Source organism: Primulina eburnea, chromosome 18, assembly GCF_022965805.1.
Source record: "Primulina eburnea isolate SZY01 chromosome 18, ASM2296580v1, whole genome shotgun sequence".
Taxonomy (NCBI): Eukaryota; Viridiplantae; Streptophyta; class Magnoliopsida; order Lamiales; family Gesneriaceae; genus Primulina; species Primulina eburnea.
In genome coordinates this window covers 17,551,500-17,576,394 of record NC_133118.1, presented here as the reverse complement: position 1 = coordinate 17,576,394, position 24,895 = coordinate 17,551,500, and the positions used below count along the sequence as shown (strand labels likewise).

Below are 24,895 nucleotides of genomic sequence, written 5' to 3'. Positions count from 1 at the left end.
TCATGGTCTTCGATGGAGGAAAGTATTTGATGAGAAACGCCTTCGCCATGTCCTCCCATGTAGCTATCGAACCTATAGGTAAACAATTTAACCAAGCTTTAGCTTTATCACGCAAAGAGAAAGGAAATAAACTCAGTCTAACAGCATCATCAGAAACTCCATTAAATTTAAAAGTATCGCAAATCTCAAGAAAATCCGCGATGTGTGTGTTTGGAGCGTCCACAGCAGTTCCTCCAAATTGGACGGTGTTCTGAATCATCTGGATAATGGCTGGTTTGATTTCGAATTGGTTTGCCCGCACAATCGGCCTCACAATGCTGGGACGTGCACCATCCAAAGAAGGCTGGGCATACTCTAACATGGGTATGCGGCGTGGCATCTCAATTCGTCTCTCGTTTTGGCGCTCCGCCTCCTGCTCTTGTTCGTGCCTCTCCATCAGTTCCTTAAGTCTTTGCTGTTGTCTTCGCCTGCGGAAAGTCCTTTCAATTTCAGGGTCACACTCAAGCTCCAAGTCAAGTGACTTTGGCATGCACCGGAAGAGATATCTGAATTAAAATATGGAGTGTTAGTTCAGTAAAAATAAAATACACTAAAGAAAATAACTAAAAATATAATTGTAGATTAACAGTCCCCGGCAACGGCGCCAATAACTTGATCGAGCAAAACTTGCACAGTAAAATCCCCAGTAAAAATATGATTTTGTATGCTCAAAATAAATCGCAGGTGCACGATGTCAAGTTATAATATAGTGTACGTGAGTACGAGTATCGTTCCACTGAAGACTGTGTTTTACAATTATTATTTTCAGTTATCTAACATTTAGCAACGAAAATTGAGTTGATTGTTTTATTACTACTAAAATCAAATAAGAATGCAAATAAAAAGATTCAAAATCAAGTAATGAGATATAAGGTCTAAAATGGTTGAGTAAAATTCAATGAAAAATGGATTTGTTGGGAATCTTGGTTCACCTACCCCTCGTTAATTTATTAATTCGCTCGATCGTGATCTATGCTTCCGACAGGATTTCCTAATCTATTGAACACACTCTCTCGAGCTATGCCAAACTAATACCACTCAATGAAGTAATTAAATATCTTTAATTATTTATCACGAGCGAATCGCATTTCGATCTATAAAATCCCCTAGTTTTCGACCCTTAGGACTATGACTATCGGCACGTATCCAATTTCATATATCTATGTAAATTGTAGATCCGCGAATTCTACTACTCTATCCTATCACCCGTTATTCTCTCGAACTCACTCGTGATATGAAAACGTCGTTAAAGTTAGATACGCCTTAATGACACGATAAAACAGTAGTAAAATCAAGAATAACGCACAATCGAAAGATAAATTAATTCAAATCACGTTCGGGGTAGGATCCCCTTTAATTCCCAACAAATAATAAAGTTAGCTACTAGAATTCATAATTAAACTAAGCAAAACAATGTTTAGAAGATAACAACTAAGTTAGAAATACTAGAATTGACGAAAGTCGTGAAGAACGGTGCCCGGAAAGCTTCGAATCTTCAATCCAAGCAAGAATTCCTCTCCAAGGCTTCCGGCGGCTGAAGAATGATGTCTGAATAATGCTCAAAAGTCGACCCATCCCCCTTTCCATTCCAGCCATCCTTCCAACTAAGGTAAGAAATCGAGCATGAAATCTTGCCAAAAATAGGTGGCGCTCGGGCGGTAGAAAAGTACCGCTCGAGCGCCACACTCTCTGTAATTTTCTTTGGCACATGCAGCATTCGCGCTCGGGCGGTAGAAAACTACCGCTCGAGCGCCGACCTTTCTGTTGAAGTTCTTGGGGTGAGTGGCTATCGCGCTCGGGCGGTAGAAAACTACCGCTCGAGCGCCGACCTTTCTGTTAAAATCTTCAGCTTTTCATATATCGCGCCCGGGCGGTAGAAATATACCGCTCGGGCGCCGCTTCTTCTGTCCCTTGACTTGTTGGCTTAGCAAAGTCGTCCCTTTTCCTATTTTTTTGATCATTTTTCCTGCAATTTCGTCACGCCCGAGTGAGATATGATAAAATGCAAATGTTTATTCTAAAATGAACAAAATGTGATTGAAATAGACGCACGCACAATGCAAAACACACACAGACTAATGCAATAAAACACGTAAAAACGACACACATCAGTTGTACGGAAAGAAATGTAGATCCCCTCTCTATTGGGATGATATCTCTGAAGTTCCTGAAATTGGACCAGATATGATCAGAGATATGACAGAAAAAGTGAAGCTAATTCAAAAGAAAATGAAGGCAGCACAAGATAGACAGGCCAAATATGCCAATGTTCGACGCAGACCATTGGTATTTGAAGTAGGAGACCGAGTATTTCTAAAGATTTCACCTTTCAGAAGAGTTGTCAGATTTGGCAAGAAAGGGAAATTGTCTCCGCGATACATTGGGCCTTATGAGATTCTCGAAAAGATAGGAAATCGTTCCTATCGACTCGCCTTACCGCCTTCATTATCTGGAATACATGACGTCTTTCATGTATCGTTATTAAGGAAGTACCTTCCTGATGCTTCACATGCTATTCAACCAGACGAGGCCGAGCTTGATGAATCTCTGAGCTATATTGAAAAACCGATTCAGATCATTGATCGTAAAGAAAAACAGCTCAGAACAAAGACAATCCCACTTGTGAAAGTGCAATGGACTCGTCATGGTGTGGAAGAAGCAACTTGGGAGACTGAATCAGATATGAGACAAGAATTCCCAGAGTTGTTTCGATGATGTAAATTTCATATACAGTTTTGTGTATATACTCCTTATTGATATGATTGAATGATTAAGATTTCGAGGACGAAATCGTATCTTAGGGGGGGAGAAATGTAAGGGCCAAGATCTTGATTCTGTTAATATAAGATTTTAATTATATTAACATGAGATTATTGAAATTGAATTGATATAATTATAAAGGGCTATTACGAGACAAGATTTGGCCAAACATATGAATTTCACATTTTTGGGACAGAACTGTTGGCGCTCGAGCGGTGAAGATCGACCGCCCGAGCGCCAATGTCCAACAAATATGTATCTCGGGCAGAAGAGGTGGCGCCCGGGCGGTAAAGAATTACCGCTCGAGCGCCAAAGGATGCATTTCGATAGTGCTTGGGCAGAAAAGGTCGCGCCATAGCGGTACATTATTACCGCTCGAGCGCCGACCAAAATGTGAGAAAACGAGCCACGTTTCATTAACATGCAATTTGATATATATATGTACGAAGTCCTTCAGAAATCAGAAAGGAAAAGAGAAAACCGAAGCCAACCTTTTGGTTTTGATTTTAGAACAGATCTTGTGAGAAATCCGTCCGTCTGATTTTGAATCCGACTTCGGTATTGATTTCCTATTGACGTAGGCTATAACTGGACGTAAGTTTTACTACGTTTTGACATGTTTTGAAAATATGATGTTGTTAGAATTGAATACACGTCATATATGTTGTTCTTGACATGTTAGACAGCGTAGAATCGAAGTCAGATTAAGATACGGACTGAATATGGAGTTGTTATGATTTTCAGAATGAAATTGACTGAGATGTGATGTCAGATTTGTACAGTGGTTAATTGTAAATGATTGGAACTGGTATAGACTGATATAGTATTATCAGTATCGCAAGATTGTACTGTTGTACTATCAGAAATCTGATTAAACAGAGATGTTGTGATTTGATTAGAATATTGATACAGAATATGTTGATATTGTCATTGCCAGATTGAACAGTGACAGATTTGAAATCAAGACTTTGATTGTATCAGATCGACAGCAAGAAAGGTATAAATAAATGTTGATTCGGGATTGCACAACTCGAGTTAGGTTTGACTTGAGTTTCCCTAAATCACATACTTTATTTTATTGCATTGATATTTGCAGATTATCGGATTGATATGTTATTGTATTGACTTAGAACAGAGTCAGAGTCCGAGTCTAGGGCAGACAGCCTAGCTAGGGCAAAACCGCCGAGTCTTTCTCAGAACCGATAAGACTCTAGACTTACGGTGTGTCGACGAGCTTCAGATGTAGATCGACGTCTATCTCAGACACACTCGATACAGCATACCAAAGTCTAAATTAGATTGGGATCCCTAGATTTGAGATAAGATAAGATTAGATCACGAGTCATTAATTCATGTAATCAGATTAGATACATGTTTTGATGTTTGGTTATGCTTTTATATATGTTTTATATGATTGCATTTAATACATTGTTTATACTGGGATATTTATATCTCACCGGAGTTATCCGGCTGTTGTCTTGTTTGTATGTGTGCATGATAACAGGTGGGACAGGTACAGGGTCACAGAGATGAAGACAGACTGAGATTAGAGTGGTGATACCGGACTTGGATTAGAGCTAGGGTTTGAACACTTGATAGTAGTTGTTGAACCTGAGTATGTATGATTGTATATTTTATCAGATTTATAATTTTATACTGATATGTATAGGAGTTTGATTCCATTACCTTCCGCATTTAAAAAAAAAAAATTTAGACCCTGATTATTATAATTGATTTAGTCCCAATGATGATTAAGAACATGATTAGCGTCCGGGTCCCCACAACAGGTGGTATCAGAGCAATAGATCCTTTAGATTGAGATAGAAGAGGCTCGTGAGCGGGGTAGATTGAGGTTTTCTTTCCTTCTTTTGAATGCTAGCATGTCTTACTGCTTTATTACATGTTACTTGTTTATCTGATTTGATATAGTAATATTTTTATTGAGATTGGATCAGTACTGATTCTAGATCAGCAGTAAGATGATCAGAGGAGGGTTGAAACAGAATTGTTGTATCTGTTACTAATCTATTTGATTATTAGATATGCCTCCGAGACGAGTACTAGAACAGGGAAGTACATCTAATCCTCCAATGGATGTCACTCCGACTCCAATGGAAACGTTACTGAAACGATTTCAGTCCTTTCATCCGCCGACCTTGAAAGGCACAGAGAACGCTGTGGAATGCGAGAGTTGGCTCAATGATATAGAAATGTTGTTCGAATCTTTGGAGTATACAGATGAGAAGAGAGTGAAATTGATTGGACATCAGCTGCACGACGTTGCCAAGGACTGGTGGATCACAAGGAAGAGAGCCATGGAGCATAGAGGTACGATTATTACCTGGAATATATTCAGAACTGAATTTTATCAACGATTCTTTCCAGTGTCGTACCGGAAGGATAAGGGGGCGGAGTTTGCCAATCTAAAGTAATGACAGATGAACATAGAGGAGTACGTGTCAAAGTTCTCCTCCTTGCTGAAGTTTGTTCCACATGTGGCTGACAGCGAAGAAGCTACTGCTGATCAGTTCATCAATGGCCTGAACCCCGACATTTTCACATTGGTGAACACAGGGCGACCGGATAATTTTACTGATGCCCTGAACAGAGCCAAGGGAGCAGAAGCCGGTCTGATAAGACAGAAAGGGGCTTCATTTGTGCCTCCAGCACCGAGACCACAGCAACCACCTCCCAGATTTGAGGGTGGCAGCAGCAGTGGAGGGGAGAAAGAATTTTTGAAAGCCAGGGGAAAGCAATTCAAGAAATCTGGCAGCAGTTCTTCCAGCTCCGGTGGTTCCAGACAGAGCCAGAGTTACACTGGAGTTTATTGCAAGACTTGCGGAGGAAGACATGCTACTGAGCAATGCCAGGGAGTGACTGGTATTTGCAACTTCTGTAAACAGCCGGGACACTTTGCTAAAGTGTGTCCCCAGAGAGGTTCCCAAAGATCTCAGGGGGGCCGAGTCATCAGGATCAGCAGCACAGACTGAGAGACGATCAGCTGCTGTTCACACGTTTCAGCCAGCGCCAGCTCAGTCACAGCAGAGGCCAGGAGGAAGCCAGACAGTTGGTCAGCCTCCGAGACAGCAGGCCAGAGTCTTCATTTGACAGAGGAGCAGGCCCAGGAAGCACCAGAAGACGTTGTAGCAGGTAACTGTTCTTTATGTGGTTACTCTGCTTATGTACTGATTGATACCGGTGCTTCACATACATTTATTGCTGAACGATTAGCATTGAGTCATGCATTGCCTGTAGAATCTTTAGCTACTGTAGTATTGGTATCTTCGCCTTTGGGGATAGGTTTGATATCTGTAAATTCTGTTAAGCGTTGTGTACTACAGTATGACGGGCATGAGATTGAATTAGATTGCATCGTACTTGGATTGTCCGATTTTGATTGTATTGTCGGTATTGACATGCTAACCAAGTACAGAGCAACTGTTGATTGTTTCCACAAGATAGTGAGATTAAGACCAGATATGGCTGAAGAGTGGAAATTTTACGGTAAGGGTTCTAGATCGAGAATTCCTTTAGTATCCGTATTATCTATGACTCGATTGTTACAGAAAGGAGCAAAAGGATTCCTTGTATATTCAGTAGATTTACTGAAGTCGAGTCCAGCATTGGCAGATCTGCCAGTGGTACGTGAATTTGCTGACATCTTCCCAGACGAGATCCCGGGATTACCTCCAGTTAGAGAGATAGACTTCAGCATTGAACTGATGCCAGGTACAGTGCCGATTTCTAGAGCTCCGTACAGAATGGCACCAGTTGAACTAAAAGAATTGAAAGATCAGCTGGAAGATTTACTGGCCAAGGGCTACATCAGACCGAGTGTTTCTCCTTGGGGTGCTCCAGTACTTCGTAAGAAAGAAAGATGGTTCGATGAGACTCTGCATCGACTATCGGCAACTGAACAAGGCAACGATAAAGAATAAATATCCTTTGCCTCGTATTGATGATTTATTCGATCAGTTGCAGGGTTCTGCGGTGTATTCCAAGATCGATTTAAGATCGGGATATCACCAGCTGAGAGTCAGAGATTCTGATATCTCAAAGACAGCATTCAGAACCAGGTATGGACACTATGAATTTATTGTCATGCCGTTTGGTCTGACGAATGCTCCAGCTGTATTCATGGGGTTGATGAACCGGGTATTCCAGAAATATCTCGATGATTTTGTGATTATTTTCATCGATGATATATTGATTTATTCAAAGAATATGAGTGAGCATGCTCAGCATCTAAGAACTGTATTGCGAATTTTAAGAGCTGAAAAATTATATGCTAAACTATCGAAATGTGAGTTTTGGCTAAAACAGGTAGTATTTCTGGGTCATATTATATCTGGAGATGGTATATCAGTTGATCCCAGTAAAGTGGAAGCCGTGATTTCTTGGCCAAGACCAACGTCAGTACCCGAAATTCGCAGTTTCATGGGTTTAGCGGGATATTACCGTCGTTTTATTAAAGATTTCTTGAGTATAGCTAAACCAATAACTCAGCTGACTCAGAAGAATGCTCCATTTGTTTGGTCTGAAGAATGTGAGACCAGTTTTCTGGAGTTAAAGAAAAGGTTGACCAGTGCACCGGTGTTGACTATTCCATCCGGTACTGGTGATTTTGTGGTTTATTGCGACGCTTCTCACAGAGGGTTAGGATGTGTTCTGATGCAACGAGGGCATGTTATCGCTTATGCCTCAAGACAGCTTAAACCACATGAGACCCGTTATCCAATTCATGACCTTGAATTGGCAGCCATTGTCTTTGCATTAAAAGATATGGCGACATTATCTTTATGGGGAGAAGTTTGAGATATATTCTGATCATAAGAGTTTGAAATATATGTTTTCACAATACGAATTGAATATGAGACAGAGAAGGTGGCTGGATTTGCTTAAAGATTTTGATTGTGAGATCAAATACTATCCAGGAAAGTCTAATGCAGCAGCTGATGCACTAAGTCGAAAGGTATGTTCTTTATCCTTATCGACGATTGGTGTTTCAAATTTGATAGAAGACTGCTGTTTGTCTGGATTAGAATTTGAAACAGATTATAAACCGTTGAGACTTTATACGGTGCAAATAGAACCAGAGTTGATTATGAGAATTAAGGCAGCTCAGCGAAGTGATCAGAATGTACAGAAATCAGTATCGATGGTTAGAACAGGACATCGATCAGAATATCAGGTACGTGATAATGTCCTGTATGTGAATAATCGTCTGGTTGTGCCGAATGTTTCAGAGTTGAGACGACAGATAATGTCAGAAGCGCACAACAGTCGATTCAGTATTCATCCTGGTGGCAGGAAGATGTATAATGATTTGAAAAGACAGTTTTGGTGGAAACAAATGAAGACTGACATTGCCGAGTTTGTTTCCAAATGTCTGAATTGCCAGCAGGTGAAGGCAGAAAGAAAGAAACCAGGAGGATTATTACAGAGTTTGTCCATTCCTGAGTGGAAATGAGATCACATTTCCATGGACTTTGTGACGCAACTGCCACGTTCCTCCAAAGGTTGTGATGCGATTTGGGTCGTGATTGACAGATTGACCAAATCCGCATGTTTCATTCCGTACAAGATGACGTACAGATTTGACCAAATGGCAGAGATCTATGTCAGAGAAGTGGTCAGATTGCATGGAGTGCCGAAGTAGATTGTTTCAGATCGTGATCCTCGATTTACTTCGCACTTCTGGCAGAGTTTGCAGCAAGCTCTCGGTACGAAGTTACATCTGAGTACAGCATATCATCCACAGACCGACGGACAGTTAGAGCGGACTATCCAGACACTGGAGGATATGCTGAGAGCAGTAGTGCTAGATTTTAGCACTAATTGGCAAGATGCATTGCCTCTTTGCGAATTTTCGTACAACAATAGCTATCAGACGAGTATTGAGATGGCACCATTCGAAGCGTTGTTGATCGAGCAAAACTTGCACAATAAAATCCCCAATAAAAATATGATTTTGTATGCTCAAAATAAATCGCAAGTGCACGATGTCAAGTTATAATATAGTGTACGTGAGTACGAGTATAGTTCCACTGAAGACTGTGTTTTACAATTATTATTTTCAGTTATCTAACATTTAGCAACGAAAATTGAGTTGATTGTTTTATTACTACTAAAATCAATTAAGAATGCAAATAAAAAGATTCAAAATCAAGTAATGAGATATAAGGTCTAAAATGGTTGAGTAAAATTCAATGAAAAATGGATTTGTTGGGAATCTTGGTTCACCTACCCCTCGTTAATTTATTAATTCGCTCGATCGTGATCTATGCTTCCGACAAGATTTCCTAATCTATTGAATACAGTCTCTCGAGCTATGCCAAACTAATACCACTCAATGAAGTAATTAAATATCTTTAATTATTTATCACGAGCGAATCGCATTTTGATCTATAAAATCCCCTAGTTTTCGACCCTTAGGACTATGACTATCTGCACGTATCCAATTTCATATATCTATGTAAATTGTAGATCCGCGAATTCTACTACTCGATCCTATCACTCGTTATTCTCTCGAACTCACTCGTGATATGAAAACGTCGTTAAAGTTAGCTACGCCTTAATGACACGATAAAACAGTAGTAAAATCAAGAATAACGCACAATCGAAAGATAAATTAATTCAAATCACGTTCGGGGTAGGATCCCCTTTAATTCCCAACAAATAATAAAGTTAGCTACTAGAATTCATAATTAAACTAAACAAAACAATGTTTAGAAGATAACAACTAAGTTAGAAATACTAGAAATGACGAAAATCGTGAAGAACGGTGCCCGGAAAGCTTCGAATCTTCAATCCAAGCGTGAATTCCTCTCCAAGGCTTCCGGCGGCTGAAGAATGATGTCTGAATAATGCTCAAAAGTCGACCAATCCCCCTTTCCATTCAAGCCATCCTTCCAACTAAGGTAAGAAATCGAGCATGAAATCTTGCCAAAAATAGGTGGCGCTCGGGCGGTAGAAAAGTACCGCTCGAGCGCCACACTCTCTGTAATTTTCTTTGGCACATGCAGCATTCGCGCTCGGGCGGTAGAAAACTACCGCTCGAGCGCCGACCTTTCTGTTGAAGTTCTTGGGGTGAGTGGCTATCGCGCTCGGGCGGTTGAAAACTACCGTTCGAGCGCCGACCTTTCTGTTAAAATCTTCAGATTTTCATATATCGCGCCCGGGCGGTAGAAATATACCGCTCGGGCGCCGCTTCTTCTGTCCCTTGACTTGTTGGCTTAGCAAAGTCGTCCCTTTTCCTATTTTTGCGGTCATTTTTCCTGCAATTTCGTCACGCCCGAGTGAGATATGATAAAATGCAAATGTTTATTCTAAAATGAACAAAATGTGATTGAAATAGACGCACACACAATGCAAAACACACACAGACTAATGCAATAAAACACGTAAAAACGACACACATCAACCCCCTCATACTAACCTTTTGCTTGCCCTCAAGTAAAATAGGTTAAAGTACGAGATACTAAACAAACTCAACAACCACAAAATTACTCAAACAAAAAATAACTAACACAATTAAATATCAATGGTGAGTTAACAAATTTTATGCTCATGCCTCAGTGGACTTTCTCACATACAAATCATAATCAAGTCAAATCACAAACGAATACTCATTCTCATCTACACATAAATCTCGGCACTGATTTGAACGTGTGTGTGTGTCATGATGGGTCTAGTCATTCGTACTTCAAATTGATCAATTATCAAATCACGCGAGTCACTCAATTAACACGTCAATACAAGTCTCACTAGCATGCATCCCCGTGTCCATTTATCACCAACCATAATTCGAACTTTATTCGATTCTTAAGTGCAGATAAGTGTGCCGAGAAGAAGGAAAATAAGCTCAAGTGGCTAAAAGTCGAGAGTACACCGATCATTTTCATTGTGCAGTCGTCAAGACTTTTCGTCTGACTTTCCTCGTCTCCTTACATCTCCAACTTTTAGCCTAGGAATAGAATTTCATTCCTTTTATTTCGGCTCCCCCTCACCTTACATCTCCTTTTTTCTTTTTCTTTTTCTTTATTTTTTTTTTGAATGCACAATTTTCACACATGTACTCCCTAAGCTAAGAATATATGTATTTGGATTACAGCTGGTTAAGAGTATGACATTTTAATTCAGTGCATTGGAAAGGAGGTAAATGTAAAGTTCAAGGCAAATCAAATTTTCTCATTCAAGGTCCAAATTAGCGACTTATTTTCACGGGTTTACATGCTAAATCAACTCATAAATGGTGCCTTTCAAGTTAACCACACAAAACTTTCAAATTTCACCATTATTCCTACAAAATTCTAGTCCCCACACATATGTGCTCAAAAAGTTCAAATTTTCTGCCAAAATTCATGTTTGAACAATCAAGAGTACCGTTCATGAAATGACCCAATCCATACTTTTGTGTACTATCAATTCAACATCATCATTGGCTCATAAAGTATGTCTTCTCACCATAAACGATACCAAACATGAACCAAACAAACATAACAATCTACCCCCCTCATACTAGAGTTGTGCAATGCCCTCATTGCACAAAACGAAACAAACACTAACAACAAAACAACTCATGAATGTAAATGCAAACACCGAAATGCAGCTCCAATATGCAAACACAAATGCAGACTAAATAAATATGAAAGCTAATAAACAAGCTAGACGGAAACAATGATAAGAAAGAAAAACAGAAAAGCGGTAAAGGAAAAAAAATGCGAAGTAGGGGAAACAGTAAACTCCCCTGATCAAGGGTCCTCCTCATCCTGCTCCGGCGGTGGCACTCCTGCGGCCTCCCCATGCTGAGAGTAATCGTACTGGAACCGGAATGGGGGAGGGGGTAGCGGAGACGGTGGAATGGTAGATGGGTCAACGCCCCCTTGCGCAAGCAGTGAGCGCATCATGGAGTCAATGTGAGACAGATGGTCGGTGACATACGAGTTGAATTGACCCTGAGACGTTTGGAAGGCGAGATTCTCAGCCATCATATCAGTGTGAGTCCTCCGACGGGGTGGTGGTGGACGGTGACGTGGAGCGGGTGTGCTAGAACCACCTACATCTTCCTCGTGAGAGGGGAAGTCGATCTGGCGTTTGGCATTCTTCCTTTTCCAGTCGTCGATACAGATCGGCTTCATGGGTTGAATCCACTCCTCGTCGTCCCGGAATAGAACTCCCGCACGGGCACACAACTCGGATATAATTGTCGGGAAGAACAGACCGACGTGACTGTTACGAGCACACAACATGATTTGAGAGTGGATAAGTGTGCCCACATTCACGTCGTAGCCGTGAGTTAACGCAAAGAGGAGAACCGCTCGTTCCTTTTGGACCTCGCTCTTATGCGAGACCGGCATCATCCGTCGGGCCACAAATAAGTACCACATGGCAACGTCCGCGGTCAAGAATTTCTCGTCGAAGCAGCTCGGCGGTCCGCCCAATGGTTTCCACATCGCCCCCGCACCCGGATGGCAGAGCGCTGTGATAATCAAGTCATAGTTCGGGTCAGCAGCTAAAGCCTCAAAACGAGAGTTGTCGACCTCCGCCGTTTCCAACAGTGCATTGATAGTTGCCGAGTCACACGGGACATGAACACCCCGAACAAACACCGTCCCATTTCTCCCTTCCATAGCATTCGCATAAAATTCACGCACCACCGAAACTACCGCTGCCTTAGGGTGATTTGAAAAATTTTCCCATCCGCGCCGTCCCAATTCTATCCGAGTTCCTATGTGCCTATCTTCAAATTCTTTTCGGAATCCCCTCTCTACTATCGGATTTCTATTTATCTTGGCATGCTCATACCTAGCCCGAGCTTCCTCACTAACAAAGCGATGCCTATCAAAAGTCGAAGAAGCGGAAGTACCTTTTTGTTTCTTCTTTGGAGCCATAGGAGTGGATGAGAGCGATTTTGGGGGAAATCGGAGAAGATGACGCTTGAGTTCCGCAGGAGACGCTTGCTTATGATGCTTGAATCTTGATGGTTGGAGTGATTCCCTGCAAGAAGATGAGATGAGAGTGAAGGGGGTTAGGGATTGAGAAGAAAAAAAATGGGAAATTTCGTGCAGAATGAAGAAAGGGGAAGGGGATCTGCGCTTTAAAAGGCGTCGCGCTCGAGCGGTAAAAAATTACCGCTCGAGCGCCGGGTCCTCGGGAACAAAATTTTGAAGGCAAATGTTCGCGCTCGAGCGGTAAAAAATCACCGCCCGAGCGCCAAGCTTTCTGGAAATTGTGCATCTGCTTCGCGCTCGAGCGGTAAAAAACTACCGCCCGAGTGCCGAGTTCTCGGGAAAAATTCACATTTCACCTCTTTTTTTTTTTTTTAAACAACAGTAAAGCAAAATATGCTGACACGAAAGAAAAAGAAAATTAAATTAGATGCAAGAGAAGGGAAAAGAAGTAAGTTCTCAATTTATCGTCGAGAGCTAGACTGTCGGTCTGTCTCAGTTCGGCGTGTCTTGGAACCGAGTGATTCCAAGTTGCGGCTCAATTGTGCCACCCATGTAGTGCTTCAGTCGCTGGGCATTGACCTTAAATGCCCCATCCTTCCCATCTTTCAATTCTACAGCTCCCGATGGATAAACTTTCGAGATCACGAATGGACCGGACCATCGTGACTTCAATTTCCCGGGAAATAGTCGCAACCGGGAGTTGTAGAGTAGGACACTTTCGCCTTCTTTGAATTCTCTCTCGATGATCCTCTTATCATGAGCCTTCTTTGTTTTCTCTTTGTATGACAATGCAAGATCATAGGCCAGATTTCGGAACTCCTCCAATCGATCTAGTTGAAGCAACCGTCGTTCACCTGCATCAGTAAAGTTAAAGTTTAGTGCTTTGGTTGCCTAATATGCGCGATGCTCTAACTCTACAGGTAAGTGACATGCTTTACCAAATAATAATCTGTACGGTGTCGTGCCTATTGGTGTTTTGAAAGCAGTCCTATATGCCCAAAGAGCATCATCCAATCTCACCGACCAATCCTTCCTACTAACACCTACCACTTTCTCTAAAATCCGCTTTATCTCTCGGTTAGACACTTCCACTTGACCACTCGTCTGGGGGTGATAAGGGGTAGAGATCTTATGTGTGACACCATATTTGCTTAAAAGTTTTTCAAAGAGTTTGTTGCAAAAATGAGTGCCACCATCACTAATGATTGCTCGTGGCGTTCCAAAGCGGTTAAAAATGTTTTTCTTCAAAAATTTCAGAACCACTTGAGCATCATTAGTGGCGTATGCTTCCGCCTCTACCCACTTAGACACATAATCAACCGCCACCAAGATGTATTTTTTACTACCTCTTGCATCTTTGGATTTAATCGTCTTTGAGGTTGCACGAGAGGTGAGTACTTCTCTTCCATCAAGATCTTGTGCATGCAGACGGATGGATTTATTCCTCTGATATCTGCCACCTTCCACGCAAATGCACCCTTGTGCGCTTTCAAAACTTCCAACAGCTTGTCCTCCATCACATCTGTCAAAGCAGCAGAAATAATGACAGGTAAAGTGTTATTCTCACCTAAGTATACGTACTTGAGGTGTGGAGGCAACGGCTTCAGCTCAAACGTTGGTGGATCCTCGATGCTTGACCTTTGAGGTGTCAAATCTCTTCGTTCTCCTAGATCCTCCAGTCGCATCCTCATTGGCTTTCTCCATGGTTGGTTGGCATTAAAGTGTGCCACAATTTCAGCTCTTTCTTCGTCTAACTCCTCTTCTCCCAATTCAGTGTTGATAGTGGCCTCCAAAGGGTCCTTAAGAGCATCCTGCACATAGTTGGATACAAGAGAGTCAAAAGCATCAATTCTAAAACAACTGTCAGAATGCAGTGTGTGCTTAAGTGCATTAAAAACATCAAATGTAATCTCTTCTTCGCCCACTCTCAATCTCAACTTTCCCTCTTGCACATCAATAAGTGCCTTGCCAGTTGCAAGGAATGGTCTCCCCAAAATCAGAGGCATCTCTGTATCCTCTTCCATGTCGAGCACCACGAAGTCTGCAGGGAAAATGAATTTGTTCACTTTTACTAGCACATCCTCAATCACTCCGCGGGGGTACTTGACAGACCTGTCAGCCAGTTGCAAGGACATCCTCGTCGGCTTAGGCTCTCCTAATCCGAGTTTCCTGAAAACAGATAGAGGCATAAGATTAATACTTGCACCAAGGTCACACAATGCTTTACGAAAAACTACATCCAATCATGCAAGGGATAGAAAAACTCCCCGGGTCTTTTAGTTTCGGTGGGATTTTGTTTTGCACCAAAGCAGAGCAACTTTCGGTCAAATTCACCGTCATGTGATCCTCCAATTTTCTCTTGTTGGCTAAAATGTCCTTCAAAAATTTAAAAGATGACTTACCTTGAGACGTCGCAGCATGTTCATCCGGCACTTGGCTTTTCTCTTTTTCTCTAGGCTCCAAAACTTTTCCGCTCTTCAACTCAATGGCCTTCACTTGCTCTTTTGGATTAGTCTCGGTATTACTTGGCAAGGTGCCCGGCTCTCTACTTGCTATCATCTTGGCCAACTGTCCAATCTGATTCTCGAGCCCCTTTATTGATGCATCTTGGTTTTGGAGTCGAGTTTCAGTGGATGAGATAAACTTAGACATCATTTGTTCCAAGTTGGACTTTTCTTCTCTAGGAGGATCGGATCTGTACATCGGTTGTTTCCCATATTGTTGTCCTCCTTGCGGCCTATTATGACTGTTTTGACCGCCCCATGAGAAGTTGGGATGTTGCCTCCACCCAGGATTATATGTGTTCGAGTAAGGGTCATTCCTTGGGCGGTTTTGGACTCCCACTTGATTCACCGGTGCCTCATCTTGCACATAGAAGGGATTTCCATCTTGACAGTCTTTCACATAGTGTTCCCCTCCACACTTCTCACAGAATATCTCTTGAAGACGCATAGCCGTGCCACTCACGTTCAAGCCGTCTATTTTCCTGTTTAAAGCGTCAAGTTTTGCAGTAATAACAGAAAAATCAGTTACCTGGTGAACTCCGGCACTTCTCCGCTGGTTGTTCCTGTCAGATTGAGGATGATAGCTGCTAGCAGCCATCTCCTCCAACAACTCATATCCTTCTTCCGCAGTCTTCCTCAAAAGGTTCCCACACGCAGCAGCATCTATCATAGTACGGTTAGGAGTAAGAAAACCGTAATAAAAGGTTTGAACGACTAACCCAAGTGGCAACTCGTGATGTGGGCATCTTCGTAATAGATCTTTGAAACGCTCCCACGCCTCATATAGTGACTCTTGATCGAACTGGGCAAATGTTGTGATGTCTGCCCGCAGCTTCATGGTCTTCGATGGAGGAAAGTATTTGATGAGAAACGCCTTCGCCATGTCCTCCCATGTAGCTATCGAACCTACAGGTAAACAATTTAACCAAGCTTTAGCTTTATCACGCAAAGAGAAAGGAAATAAACGCAGTCTAACAGCATCATCAGAAACTCCATTAAATTTAAAAGTATCGCAAATCTTAAGAAAATCCGCGATGTGTGTGTTTGGAGCGTCCACAGCAGTTCCTCCAAATTGGACGGTGTTCTGAATCATCTGGATAATGGCTGGTTTGATTTCGAATTGGTTTGCCCGCACAATCGGCCTCACAATGCTGGGGCGTGCACCATCCAAAGAAGGCTGGGCATACTCTAACATGGGTATGCGGCGTGGCATCTCAATTCGTCTCTCGTTTTGGCGCTCCGCCTCCTGCTCTTGTTCGTGCCTCTCCATCAGTTCCTTAAGTCTTTGCTGTTGTCTTCGCCTGCGGAAAGTCCTTTCAATTTTAGGGTCACACTCAAGCTCCAAGTCAAGTGACTTTGGCATGCACCGGAAGAGATATCTGAATTAAAATATAGAGTGTTAGTTCAGTAAAAATAAAATACACTAAAGAAAATAACTAAAAATATAATTGTAGATTAACAGTCCCCGACAACGGCGCCAATAACTTGATCGAGCAAAACTTGCACAGTAAAATCTCCAGTAAAAATATGATTTTGTATGCTCAAAATAAATCGCAGGTGCACGATGTCAAGTTATAATATAGTGTACGTGAGTACGAGTATCGTTCCACTGAAGACTGTGTTTTACAATTATTATTTTCAGTTATCTAACATTTAGCAACGAAAATTGAGTTGATTGTTTTATTACTACTAAAATCAAATAAGAATGCAAATAAAAAGATTCAAAATCAAGTAATGAGATATAAGGTCTAAAATGGTTGAGTAAAATTCAATGAAAAATGGATTTGTTGGGAATCTTGGTTCACCTACCCCTCGTTAATTTATTAATTCGCTCGATCGTGATCTATGCTTCCGACAGGATTTCCTAATCTATTGAACACACTCTCTCGAGCTATGCCAAACTAATACCACTCAATGAAGTAATTAAATATCTTTAATTTTTTATCACGAGCGAATCGCATTTCGATCTATAAAATCCCCTAGTTTTCGACCCTTAGGACTATGACTATCGGCACGTATCCAATTTCATATATCTATGTAAATTGTAGATCCGTGAATTCTACTACTCGATCCTATCACCCGTTATTCTCTCGAACTCACTCGTGATATGAAAACGTCGTTAAAGTTAGCTACGCCTTAATGACACGATAAAACAGTAGTAAAATCAAGAATAACGCACAATCGAAAGATAAATTAATTCAAATCACGATCGGGGTAGGATCCCCTTTAATTCCCAACAAATAATAAAGTTAGCTACTAGAATTAATAATTAAACTAAGCAAAACAATGTTTAGAAGATAACAACTAAGTTAGAAATACTAGAATTGACGAAAATCGTGAAGAACGGTGCCCGGAAAGCTTCGAATCTTCAATCCAAGCGTGAATTCCTCTCCAAGGCTTCCGGCGGCTGAAGAATGATGTCTGAATAATGCTCAAAAGTCGACCAATCCCCCTTTCCATTCCAGCCATCCTTCCAACTAAGGTAAGAAATCGAGCATGAAATCTTGCCAAAAATAGGTGGCGCTCGGGCGGTAGAAAAGTACCGCTCGAGCGCCACACTCTCTGTAATTTTCTTTGGCACATGCAGCATTCGCGCTCGGGCGGTAGAAAACTACCGCTCGAGCGCCGACCTTTCTGTTGAAGTTCTTGGGGTGAGTGGCTATCGCGCTCGGGCGGTAGAAAACTACCGCTCGAGCACCGACCTTTCTGCTAAAATCTTCAGCTTTTCATATATCGCGCCCGGGCGGTAGAAATATACCGCTCGGACGCCGCTTCTTCTGTCCCTTGACTTGTTGGCTTAGAAAAGTCGTCCCTTTTCCTATTTTTCCCGTCATTTTTCCTGCAATTTCGTCACGCCCGAGTGAGATATGATAAAATGCAAATGTTTATTCTAAAATGAACAAAATGTGATTGAAATAGACGCACACACAATGCAAAACACACACAGACTAATGCAATAAAACACGTAAAAACGACACACATCAGTTGTACGGAAAGAAATGTAGATCCCCTCTCTATTGGGATGATATCTCTGAAGTTCCTGAAATTGGACCAGATATGATCAGAGATATGAAAGAAAAAGTGAAGCTAATTCAAAAGAAAATGAAGGCAGCACAAGATAGACATGCCAAATATGCCAATGTTCGACGCAGACCATTGGTATTTGAAGTAGGAGACCGAGTATTTCTAAAGATTTCACATTTCAGAGGAGTTGTCAGATTTGGCAAGAAAGAGAAATTGTCTCCGCGATACATTGGGCCTTATGAGATTCTCGAAAAGATAGGAGATCGTGCCTATCGACTCGCCTTACCGCCTTCATTATCTGGAATACATGACGTCTTTCATGTATCGTTATTAAGGAAGTACCTTCCTGATGCTTCACATGCTATTCAACCAGACGAGGCCGAGCTTGATGAATCTCTGAGCTATATTGAAAAACCGATTCAGATCATTGATCGTAAAGAAAAACAGCTCAGAACAAAGACAATCCCACTTGTGAAAGTGCAATGGACTCGTCATGGTGTGGAAGAAGCAACTTGGGAGACTGAATCAGATATGAGAAAAGAATTCCCAAAGTTGTTTCGATGATGTAAATTTCATATACAGTTTTGTGTATATACTCCTTATTGATATGATTGAATGATTAAGATTTCGAGGACGAAATCGTATCTTAGGGGGGGAAAAATGTAAGGGCCAAGATCTTGATTCTGTTAATATAAGATTTTAATTATATTAACATGAGATTATTGAAATTGAATTGATATAATTATAAAGGGCTATTACGAGACAAGATTTGGCCAAACATATGAATTTCACATTTTTGGGACAGAACTGTTGGCGCCCGAGCGGTGAATATCGACCGCCCGAGCGCCAACGTCCAACAAATATGTATCTCGGGCAGAAGAGGTGGCGCCCGGGCGGTATAGAATTACCGCCCGAGCGCCAAAGGATGCATTTCGATAGTGCTTGGGCAGAAAAGGTCGCGCCCGAGCGGTACATTATTACCGCTCGAGCGCCGACCAAAATGTGAGAAAACGAGCCACGTTTCATTAACATGCAATTTGATATATATATGTACGAAGTCCTTCAGAAATCAGAAAGGAAAAGAGAAAACCGAAGCCAACCTTTTGGTTTTGATTTTAGAACAGATCTTGTGAGAAATCCGTCCGTCTGATTTTGAATCCGACTTCGGTATTGATTTCCTATTGACGTAGGCTACAACTGGACGTAAGTTTTACTACGTTTTGACATGTTTTGAAAATATGATGTTGTTAGAATTGAATACACGTCATATATGTTGTTCTTGACATGTTAGACAGCGTAGAATCGAAGTCAGATTAAGATACGGACTGAATATGGAGTTGTTATGATTTTCAGAATGAAATTGACTGAGATGTGATGTCAGATTTGTACAGTGGTTAATTGTAAATGATTGGAACTGGTATAGACTGATATAGTATTATCAGTATCGCAAGATTGTACTGTTGTACTGTCAGAAATCTGATTAAACAGAGATGTTGTGATTTGATTAGAATATTGATACAGAATATGTTGATATTGTCATTGCCAGATTGAACAGTGACAGATTTGGAATCAAGACTTTGATTGTATCAGATCGACAACAAGAAAGGTATAAATAAATGTTGATTCGGGATTGCACAACTCGAGTTAGGTTTGACTTGAGTTTCCCTAAATCACATACTTTATTTTATTGCATTGATATTTGCAGATTATCGGATTGATATGTTATTGTATTGACTTAGAACAGAGTCAGAGTCCGAGTCTAGGGCAGACAGCCTAGCTAGGGCAGAACCGCCGAGTCTTTCTCAGAACCGATAAGACTCTAGACTTACGGTGTGTCGACGAGCTTCAGATGTAGATCGACGTCTATCTCAGACACACTCGATACAGCATACCAAAGTCTAAATTAGATTGGGATCCCTAGATTTGAGATACGATAAGATTAGATCACGAGTCATTAATTCATGTAATCAGATTAGATACATGTTTTGATGTTTGGTTATGCTTTTATATATGTTTTATATGATTGCATTTAATACATTGTTTATACTGTGATATTTATATCTCACCGGAGTTATCCGGCTGTTGTCTTGTTTGTATGTGTGCATGATAACAGGTGGGACAGGTACAGGGTCACAGAGATGAAGACAGACTGAGATTAGAGTGGTGTTACCGGACTTGGATTAGAGCTAGGGTTTGAACACTTGATAGTAGTTGTTGAACTTGAGTATCTATGATTGTATATTTTATCAGATTTATACTTTTATACTGATATGTATAGGAGTTTGATTCCATTACCTTCCGCATTTTAAAAAAAAAAATTACACCCTGATTATTATAATTGATTTAGTCCCAATGACGATTAAGAACATGATTAGCGTCCGGGTCCCCACAACAAGTATCCAAACGACGGTGGAAAAGGTCCCATAAAATCAATTCCCCAACAGTCAAAGATTTCAATTTCAATGATAGGATTCAAAGGCATCATGTTTCTTTTTGAAATCGCACCCAATTTTTGGCAATTTTCACAGATCTTGCAGATTTCGTGGGTGTCTTTAAACAAAGTGGGCCAATAAAACCCACACTGCAAGGATTTTACAGCCGTTTTCTTTGAAGAAAAATGTCCTCTGCATGCTTCTGAATGACAAAATTTTATGACACTACTCACCTCATTGTCGGGTATGCAACGTCGAAAAATTTGATCTGGACAATACTTGAACAGATACGGATCATCCCAATAAAAGTTTTTTACCTCATTCAAAAATTTTCTTTTATCTTGGGAATTCCATCACGGTGGCATTTTTCCTGTCACAAGAAAATTTACTATATTAGAAAACCAAGGTGTAGCAGTAACTGAAAATAGATGTTCATCAGGAAAATTATCGTTAATTGGTGTCATTTCACAAGATGATCCTGTTACTAGTCTCGATAAATGATCGGCTACGATATTCTCGGTTCCTTTTTTTATCTTTGATCACAATGTCAAATTCTTGGAGCAACAAAATCCATCGTATCAGTCGTGGCTTTGCATCCTGTTTGGTCAACAAATATCTAATAGCAGAATGATCAGTAAACACAATAGTCATTGATCCAATAAAATAAGAACGAAATTTATCTAATGCAAATATTACAGCAAGTAGTTCTTTTTCAGTTGTGGAGTAATTCATTTGAGCATTGTTTAAAGTTCTACTTGCATAATATATCACATAAGGCTTACCGTTTCTTCTTTGACCCAGTACTGCACCGACTGCATAATCACTCGCATCGCACATGATTTCAAATGGTAAAGACCAATCAGGAGGTTGCATGATAGGAGCTGATGTTAAATGTCGAATGGTTTTATCAAAAGCATTTTGACATTCTTGAGTCCACTCAAATGCAGTGTCTTTTGTTAAGAGATTACAAATGGGTTTAGAGATTAAACTAAAGTCCTTTATAAACCTCCTATAAAATCCAGCATGTCCCAAAAATGAACGAATTTCTTTAATGGTTTTTGGAGAGGGTAAATTGGCAATGACATCAACTTTTGCTTTATCAACTTCAATTCCATGAGATGACACGACATGTCCAAAAACAATTCCAGAAGTAATCATGTAATGACATTTTTCTCAATTTAAAATAAAACCTTTTTCCTCGCATCTTTTTAAAACTTTTTCCAAATTTTCAAGACAATTATCAAATGTATTCCCAAAGACAGTTAAATCATCCATGAAAATTTCCAAACAATTTTCAACCATGTCGCAAAAAATGCTTAGCATACATCTTTGAAATGTCGCTGGGGCATTGCATAATCCAAATGGCATCCTTCTAAATGCAAATGTTCCAAAAGGACATGTGAATGTAGTTTTTTCTTGATCTTCGAGTGCAATGGGAATTTGATAATAACCTGAATATCCATCAAGAAAACAGTAGTATGGATGACCTGCTACTCTTTCTAAAATTTGATCCAAAAATGGTAATGGAAAATGATCTTTTCTAGTGGCGTCATTTAATTTTCTACAATCAATACACATCCGCCAACTAGATGGGACTCGACTTGTTGACAATTCACCTTTTTCATTTTTTATCACTGTGATGCCAGATTTTTTTTTAACTACTTGTGTTGGGCTTACCCACTTACTATCAGAAATAGGGTAAATAATCCCAACATCGAGTAGTTTGAGAACTTCAGTTTTTACAACATCTTTCATGTGTGGATTTAATCTCCTTTGTGGTTGTTGAGATGTTTTAGCATTTTCTTCTAAGTGAATTTTGTGAGTGCAAATTAGTGGATTAATGCCCTTAAGATCTTTTAGTGTCCAACCAATTGCATTTTTATGTCTTTTAAGCATATCAACTAATTTACCTTCTTGATTACTTGATAGTTTGGAAGAAATTACCACCGGATATGTTTCATCTTCTCCAAGAAATGCATACTTCAATTCTTCTGGCAAGAGTTTTAACTCCAATATGGGTGGTTCGTCTTTGTTCTCATATTTTGCCTCAAATTCTTTTTCTGATCCTGGTAACGGGTGATACCTAATAAAATCATCAAGATCAATTTCAATATTTTCTTTAACAGTATCGATTGAACAAATATCTAATTGGTCACGAGTACTCCCTTCTTGAATGTTTTCGTCCACAAGAGTTTCAATAAGATTTTCATCTTCACTTTCATCTCCTTTGTCATGTGGTTGCTTACAAAGATTAAACACATTAAGCTCCAAGGTCATGTTACCAAATGACAACTTCATTATTCCATTCCTGCAATTTATAAGAGCATTAGAAGTTGCTAAAAATGGACGACCTAAAATTACAGGAATTGCATTACAAGCTTCAATAGGTTGTGTATCTAAAACTATGAAATCGACAGGATATACAAAGTTATCAACTTGGACCAACACGTCTTCTACCATACCTCTTCGCACTTAGATCTATCAGTAAGTAAAAGTGTTACTGAAGTAGGTTTTAACTCGTCTAGATTGAGTTCTTGATAAAATGAATATAGAAGTAAATTCACACTAGCTCCAATATCAAACAAGGCTTTTTTAATCTTTCGTTCTCCAATAATACATGAAGTAGTAGGACAACCAGGGTCATTGTATTTCAATGTATTATTATTTTGAATGATTGCACTTACTTGTTCGGCTAAAAATGCTTTCTTTTTCACATTCAATTTTCTTTTCACAGTGCACAAGTCTTTCAAAAAATTGGCATATGATGGTACATGTTTTATTGCATCTAATAAAGGAATATTAACTTTTACTTGTTTAAAAATATCATATATATCATAATTAAAATTTGATTTTTTTTGTATTTTTCAATGCATGAGGGAATGGTGGTGACACTGTCTGTTGAACCTCCTCTTCGCAAGTTATGGGTTCCACTTCCTTACCCTTTGAAGTTGATTTATCATCATCTTCACAAGGTTCAAGACTGGATTTCTCCACAACCTTACCACTTCGAAGGGTAATAACAGATTTTACCTGATCCATCGGTTGAGTTCCAGAAGTTCCAGTTTTTGAATGATGATCCTTGGGATTAGGCAGAGGTTGTCAAGGAAATTTACCTTTTTCATGAACATTAAGTGCAGATGCAAATTTTGCAAGAGTATCTTTCAAATCTGTCATGGTTTGAGCAGTTTGAGTATTGATAGACTCTTGCTTTGCAATGAAATAATTCAATAAATATTCCAAATTCCTTTTAGGTGGAGGAACATAAGGTTCATAATTTTGAAAATTTTGTTGATTTTGAAAATATGGTTGCGGATATTGTGCAGCATTATCATTCCTCCAACTAAAATTTGGATGATTTCGCCAACCTGGCTTGTAGTTTTGAGAAAATGGTTCAAAATTTGGCTTTTTGAAATTGTTCGAAACATTGGCTTGTTCATGGAGAAATTCTTTAAAAGAGGGCAAAGTGGGACAATCTTTTGTAAAATGATCTCTTGTATCACAGATGTGACACACAATTTCTTGAACAGGTTTTAATTGACCATTCTTTTTCAATTCAAGTGCCTCAACTTTTATTGCCAAAGAGGTAAATCTAACTTGAAGATCATGTTCATCTTTGAGAGTGTACATACCTCCACCAGATGTAGGAGATTGAATCTTGTTTGATGGTTCGATTGTACCTATAGTGTCCCAATTTTGAGCATTTTCAGCTAATGAATCAAGATACTCAATTGCCTCGTTTGGATCTTTATCTTCAAATGTTCCATTACACTTAAATTCAACCATTTTCCTATCTTTAGGTGTTAAGCCTTCGTAAAATTGAGAAACAACCCTCCAAATTTCAAAACCATGATGTGGACAAAGATTAAGCAATTCTTTGTATCTATCCCAACACTGATAAAAAATTTCTCCTTGTTTTTGAGTGAAAGTGATGATTTGCCTTTTGAAAGAATTTGTTCTATGCGATGGAAAAAACTTTTTCAAAAATTGTTGTTGCAATTCATCCTAAGTTCGAATGGATCCCGATCTAAGATTTTGTAGCCAAGTTTTAGCTTTATCTTTTAAAGAAAAAGGAAAAAGCTTCAGTCGAATGGTGTTCATGCTACAATTTAGATCATTATATGTGTTGCACACTTCTTCAAACTCTCGTAAATGTATGTATGGATTTTCAGAATCTAAGCCATGA

General features: G+C 40.0%; 1 non-coding gene and 1 pseudogene across 1 annotated transcript; one reads left to right on the top strand and one right to left on the bottom strand.

Annotated features, from left to right (window-relative positions):
* Window positions 1-11,552: 11,552 nt before the first annotated feature.
* On the bottom strand, window positions 11,553-23,078 carry LOC140819137 (uncharacterized; annotated as a pseudogene).
* Window positions 15,985-16,090, top strand: LOC140820344 (small nucleolar RNA R71). The gene has a single exon (XR_012115421.1). It is a non-coding gene; the product is annotated as a small nucleolar RNA R71 (small nucleolar RNA).
* Window positions 23,079-24,895: the final 1,817 nt, after the last annotated feature.